Genomic DNA, 6,944 nt, shown 5'->3' with positions numbered 1-6,944 from the left:
TTAGTTCAATTGAATATTTCATCACTTATTTTGGTCAAAAGCAAATCTATTACCCTCCTTTCAATATCTAAACTGAGCATTTTCTAGAGTGTTCTCTTCTGTTTTGTTCAGGGCACGTGTCTACAAATATATTCTTAGACTTTTGGATCCCATTGTAAGTAAAAAATATAGCAAAAAAAGTTCCTATTTCCACTCCTTTTCTCTGTTAAATCTCTGTTTGTATCTCCATTAGCCAATAAAGACAACGTGCCAAAAGCAACGTGTGTGTGCCGTCACTTCACCAAGCAAGCAGCGTGCCAAGCAAGAGTCTAACAAGTGTTTTAAAAAGCATAATTCACGTAAAATACGAAACTAAAATAAGGGTTTCTGTACCTGCTCTGCGCGGTGTGGCTCTCCGGAGGTCAGGATGCGGAGTGAAGCGTAAAGTGATGACGCACGTGAAGGTACGACGAAACAGGCGGTGTGTGTGTGTGTGTGTGTGTGTGTGTGTGTGTGTGTGTGTGTGTGTGTGTGTGTGTGTGTGTGTGTGTGTGTGTGTGTGTGTGTGTGTGTGTGTGCGTGCGTGCGCGTGTTTGTGTGTGCGCGCGCGTGTGTGTGTTCGCATGCAGGGGTTGCGCACTTTTACGCACGGAGGTGAAATCTTCTGCAAAACTTGCGGACATTTCTCCGGGTTTATTCCCAAAAGTGTTGCCCCTAAAGTGCTCCTCCTCCTCTCAATGGAGGGTCGGGGGTTTTGTCAGAGTCCGTCCCCGCAGAGGAGACCCTGATGAGGATCTGCACTCTTGTTGTTCTCCAGACAAACAGAGGAGGAACCCTGTTGCTCAATCTTCAATGACTGTGACTCAGAAGCTTTCAAGCTTCTGAGTCACAGTCATGTGAAGTTTAAAGCGCATGTTGGTGCTCTACATTGATTTATGTTATTTACTAGTTTTAACTAGTTTAGTAGTAACTAGTTTTGTGAACATATACATATTTTTATATATATTTGTATTTTGTATTCCTCGGGATTGTGGGAAACGGTATTTCGATCACTCTGTACACACAAACTGAAAGATAGACGATTATTTAGTGTAATTATCTTTAGTTAATTCAAGTTTTCAATGCAATCCTTTTTGATAAAGCTTATAGTTAGGGCTGATTAGATTCAGCCCCTAGTTTTGCTGATATAGGCTTAGTTTGTCGGGGGACATCTTCCTTCTTCCTTCTCTCTGTCTATACCTGTGTACTCTCATGTTCCCATTAACCCAGCTTCCCCAAATGTCTTTCTTTTTGGTGTCTATATACGCCGGGATCCGGAGTCATGGATGATCCTGCGGTCCTGTGTCCTGCATCGCGAGCCCTGGATCTTGAGTCGTGGCTGTGGTCCTGGATCATAGGTCCTGGATGGATATCCTCGTGGATTCATCTTCCTATTATACACACATGCATTTCCAAACATTTGGTCTACCTATGTTGCAAATGTATTATCTTTTCAATTTACACACGGCATCTATTGCACGTCTGTCCGTCCTGGGAGAGGGATCCCTCCTCTGTTGCTCTCCCTGAGGTTTCTCCCATGTTCCCTTTAAACTGTGGGTTTTCTCTGGAAGTGTTTCCTCGTACGATGTGAGGGTCTAAGGGCAGAGGGTCTAAGGACAGAGGGTCTAAGGGCTGAGGGTCTGAGGACTGAGGGTCTAAGGACAGAGGGTCTAAGGACAGAGGGTCTAAGGGCTGAGGGTCTAAGGACAGAGGGTCTGAGGACAGAGGGTCTAAGGACAGAGGGTCTGAGGACAGAGGGTCTAAGGACAGAGGGTCTAAGGACAGAGGGTGTCGTATTGTCATACTGATATTCTGTACAAACTGTGAAGTCCACTGAGACAAATGTAACATTTGTGATATTGGGCTATAAATAAACATTGATTGATTGATTGAGTTAATTCAAGACATTCTTTCTGCTGTTTTGCCTTTTCGAAGGTGTTGTTGTGCACCTGGTGATGTGAGACAGGTGGAGACTGGATTGGACACCAGAGATTTTATGATCTAACTAATACGTGTATAGTACTGTATGATATTGGATCATCGGAATAAATATATGTTTTGTTGGAGTAATCTCATAGTGGTCATCTAAATGGTTATTTTCTTGCGTGAAAACTATTATACTTCATAACAGTTCAGTCAAAAGCTTAACATCGGTTTCTCTGGTTGGTTGATAGAGCTGGCGACGCTATGCAAAGTAAATCAATAAGTTAGTTGCACCTTTACCGTAAAACATTGTCCATGGAAATGTTAAAGCATCATATTCGATGTAGCAGAATGTCTTCCTTGTCAAAAAACAGCGCCTACATTACCCACAATGCAACTGCGATAGCCTGCAGTGTTTAATGACCTCTGGAACTTCTACACATTATTTATTTACTAACATTTAGATTTGTCAGTTTGTGTCTGTACTGTCTGAGAGGAGTGTGTTTGAGTATATTCTGTATCTAGAGGCTCGATGGAAAGACCCTCCTCAGTTTATCTGTGAGACTTCAGACAACAGTTCCTGAACCACAAACTTTACACCACCTCCCCCCGAGATTTAACCACCACATCCCCCCCCCCAATCTCATCGCCTCTATTCTCTCTTCACCGTCTACTGTAGCCCTGCAGTTTATTCAGCTCAAAGAATCATACTTGAGAGTAAAAGTAGAAGTACTCAGATCTTGTACTTGAGTAAAAGTAGAAGTACTCAGGTCTAGTACTTGAGTAAAAGTAGAAGTACTCAGATCTTGTACTTGAGTAAAAGTAGAAGGACTCAGATTTTGTACTTGAGTAAAAGTAGAAGTACTCAGATCTTGTTATTGAGTAAAAGTAGAAGTACTCAGGTCTAGTACTTGAGTAAAAGTAGAAGTACTCAGATCTTGTACTTGAGTAAAAGTAGAAGTACTCTGATCTTGTACTTGAGTAAAAGTAGAAGTACTCAGGTCTAGTACTTGAGTAAAAGTAGAAGTACTCAGATCTTGTACTTGAGTAAAAGTAGAAGGACTCAGATTTTGTACTTGAGTAAAAGTAGAAGTACTCAGATCTTGTTATTGAGTAAAAGTAGAAGTACTCAGGTCTAGTACTTGAGTAAAAGTAGAAGTACTCAGATCTTGTACTTGAGTAAAAGTAGAAGTACTCAGGTCTAGTACTTGAGTAAAAGTAGAAGTACTCAGATCTTGTACTTGAGTAAAAGTAGAAGGACTCAGATTTTGTACTTGAGTAAAAGTAGAAGTACTCAGATCTTGTTATTGAGTAAAAGTAGAAGTACTCAGGTCTAGTACTTGAGTAAAAGTAGAAGTACTCAGATCTTGTACTTGAGTAAAAGTAGAAGTACTCTGATCTTGTACTTGAGTAAAAGTAGAAGTACTCAGATCTTGTACTTGAGTAAAAGTAGAAGTACTCAGGTCTTGTACTTGAGTAAAAGTAGAAGTACTCAGATCTGGTACTTGAGTAAAAGTAGAAGTACTCAGATCTTGTACTTGAGTACAAGTAGAAGTAGGCCTACTCAGATCTGGTACTTGAGTAAAAGTAGAAGTACTCAGATCTTGTACTTGAGTAAAAGTAGAAGTACTCAGATCTTGTACTTGAGTACAAGTAGAAGTAGGCCTACTCAGATCTTGTACTTGAGTAAAAGTAGAAGTACTCAGGTCTAGTACTTGAGTAAAAGTAGAAGTACTCAGATCTTGTACTTGAGTAAAAGTAGAAGTACTCTGATCTTGTACTTGAGTAAAAGTAGAAGTACTCAGATCTTGTACTTGAGTAAAAGTAGAAGTACTCAGGTCTTGTACTTGAGTAAAAGTAGAAGTACTCAGATCTGGTACTTGAGTAAAAGTAGAAGTACTCAGATCTTGTACTTGAGTACAAGTAGAAGTAGGCCTACTCAGATCTGGTACTTGAGTAAAAGTAGAAGTACTCAGATCTTGTACTTGAGTAAAAGTAGAAGTACTCAGATCTTGTACTTGAGTAAAAGTAGAAGTACTCAGATCTTGTACTTGAGTACAAGTAGAAGTAGGCCTACTCAGATCTGGTACTTGAGTAAAAGTAGAAGTACTCAGATCTTGTACTTGAGTAAAAGTAGAAGTACTCAGATCTTGTACTTGAGTACAAGTAGAAGTAGGCCTACTCAGATCTTGTACTTGAGTAAAAGTAGAAGTACTCAGATCTTGTACTTGAGTACAAGTAGAAGTAGGCCTACTCAGATCTGGTACTTTAGTAAAAGTAGAAGTACTCAGATCTTGTACTTGAGTAAAAGTAGAAGTACTCAGATCTTGTACTTGAGTACAAGTAGAAGTAGGCCTACTCAGATCTTGTACTTGAGTAAAAGTAGAAGTACTCAGATCTTGTACTTGAGTACAAGTAGAAGTAGGCCTACTCAGATCTTGTACTTGAGTAAAAGTACACCATTTACCTCTGAATTGTCGTGGAGTAGAAGTACACAGTAGCATAACGTGGAAATACTCAAGGAAAGTACAAGTATCTCAAAATTGGGCTTAAGTACTTGAGTAAATCTACTTGTTACTTTACACCTCTGATCAGATCGTCCTAAATTATTTTTTCCTACTTTCTTCGCGTATTCCTTTGGACATTTCCACACACATTACGCTTCAAAGATACGGATCAAATGTCTTGAAACCAAAGAATGTTTAAGCTGCTTGTTAGTGGAGATGTTCAGGACTGTGGAGAGGAGCGATGGTCCTGCATGAATCCCTCACTCTGCTCCATTAACTCTTCATTGGATCGGTCAGCGAGCTTTCTGCAGAAGGTTAAAGTCATAAAGAGTTGAAAAGGTCAGACTGAGAGTGAGTCAATCATGTCGTCAACATAATGAGATTCAGAATAAACTGTTGCAGTGATGGAGGAAGACTGCGGTCAAATAAGGTCTGAGGTTATCACGAGCTGAAGAGATTTTAACGTTTTGTTCTACGACATAAAATACGTCAGTAAATACCCCGCTGGTGGATTCAAACATAGAGGTAGCTAACAAGTGTCTAAAAGAGACGACTAAACGTCATCACGCCCAACATTAGACGCCTTTAGCTTAGCGGTGGTGACATGAAGTCATGTGACCATGCTGTAGTTCCTTTAGCCCAACATTAGCCGCCTTTAGCTTAGCGGTGGTGACGTGAAGTCATGTGACCGTGCTGGAGTTCCTTTATAGCCCAGCATTAGCCACCGTTAGCTTAGCGGTGGTGACCTGAAGTCATGTGACCGTGCTGTAGTTCCTTTATAGCCCAACATTAGCCTCCTTTAGCTTAGCGGTGGTGACGTGAAGTCATGTGACCGTGCTGTAGTTCCTTTATAGCCCAACATTAGCCACCTTTAGCTTAGCGGTGGTGACGTGAAGTCATGTGACCGTGCTGTAGTTCCTTTATAGCCCAACATTAGCCTCCTTTAGCTTAGCGGTGGTGACGTGAAGTCATGTGACCGTGCTGTAGTTCCTTTATAGCCCAACATTAGCCTCCTTTAGCTTAGCGGTGGTGACGTGAAGTCATGTGACCGTGCTGTAGTTCCTTTATAGCCCAACATTAGCCGCCTTTAGCTTAGCGGTGGTGACGTGAAGTCATGTGACCGTGCTGTAGTTCCTTTATAGCCCAACATTAGCCTCCTTTAGCTTAGCGGTGGTGACGTGAAGTCATGTGACCGTGCTGTAGTTCCTTTATAGCCCAACATTAGCCGCCTTTAGCTTAGCGGTGGTGACGTGAAGTCATGTGACCGTGCTGTAGTTCCTTTATAGCCCAACATTAGCCTCCTTTAGCTTAGCGGTGGTGACGTGAAGTCATGTGACCGTGCTGTAGTTTCTTTATATTCCTTCTCATCTTATACATTTGTGTCGTTCAGCAGTAAATGAATGTGTATTTTTGCTCACTAAACACACTTCGAAGTACTCCGTGTAATAGAGGTAGTAAAATGTCCTTCAAACTAAGAGCTGTAATTTAACGTCCCCCCCACCCCTCACCTGGAGTTCAGAAAGTGGACAGGGGGTCTTTGTGCTCCTTCAGGGTGGGGTTCAGGGGAATTAGATTTAATGACTCGAACACACACACACCAAACACTGATTCTTTAACATGCTGCACCCCTCCCCAAAAACATGACCTGTACTGAAAGCCATTCACAATTCATAGAGTTTATTGTTTACACCTCGTATTTCACCTTCTTTCTTTACGTGTACAAATCATAAGCAACATCATATCAGCTCTCTTAAAGCCTTCGTATCATATCTTTGTGTCATTGTTGATTTGTTTTGTAGTTATTTAACAAAAGTCTAGATTTTACAGGTCTTAAAAAATGGATTCAAGCCGTTTTTATGAAAAACAACATCTAATGCACACGAGCAAAAGTCTCCATTCGCTGGTTCCTATGAAACCCAACTTCACGGAGAGAGCACAGGAACTCCCTCTTCAGAAGCAAATGCCACCTTTAAGATATGAGGGGAAATACTAATATAAATATGAACATAGACGAGAACAGGTTGGTATATTACGGAGACGTGTGTGTGTTCACGCCTATGGTTCACGCTCATCAAAACAAGCAAAAAGTGGATGTTTTGTTTAACCCTTAGATCAGGGGGGTCAAACTCAAGGCCCGGGGGCCAAATCCGGCCCGCGACTTCATTTCATGTGGCCCCACAAGAGCTTGCAAAGAATATATGTTATCATATGTTTATTATACGGTTACGTGATGATTTACAGAAGCACATTGCCCATAAACTACATGTCCCACAATGCATCTCAAATTAGACTTTTTTCTAGGAATTTGACTTTTTTTTTCAAAATGTTTTTTTTTTTAAATGTCACTTCTTTTTTTTAACTTTTTTCAGAATTTGGCTTTTCTTTTTAAATCATTTTGTGACATGTGCACAGAAGAGACTTGCAATTGTTTGCCCTAGACTTCTGCTTTAATTATGAAGTTATTACCCTATCCGATAATAATCCAATGCAGAGGCA

The 6,944-nt window shown here is 40.8% G+C and overlaps 1 protein-coding gene across 4 annotated transcripts in view; it reads right to left on the bottom strand.

Moving 5' to 3' along the window:
* Nucleotides 1-497, bottom strand: part of LOC117535465 (hyaluronan and proteoglycan link protein 1-like) — a 38,670-nt gene extending 38,173 nt beyond the window's left edge. For all 4 annotated transcript variants that reach the window (XR_004567423.1, XR_004567424.1, XR_004567425.1 and 1 more), the window contains exon 1: nt 373-497. The gene's annotated coding sequence lies outside the window, so the exon portion shown is untranslated. The remainder of the gene's footprint in view (nt 1-372) is intronic.
* Between the last annotated feature and the right edge of the window lie 6,447 nt (nt 498-6,944).

Source organism: Gymnodraco acuticeps, unplaced genomic scaffold (genome assembly GCF_902827175.1).
Source record: "Gymnodraco acuticeps unplaced genomic scaffold, fGymAcu1.1, whole genome shotgun sequence".
NCBI lineage: Eukaryota > Metazoa > Chordata > Actinopteri > Perciformes > Bathydraconidae > Gymnodraco > Gymnodraco acuticeps.
The sequence above is the reverse complement of the archived record's forward strand: the minus strand, read 5'-3'. Positions and strand labels throughout refer to the sequence as shown.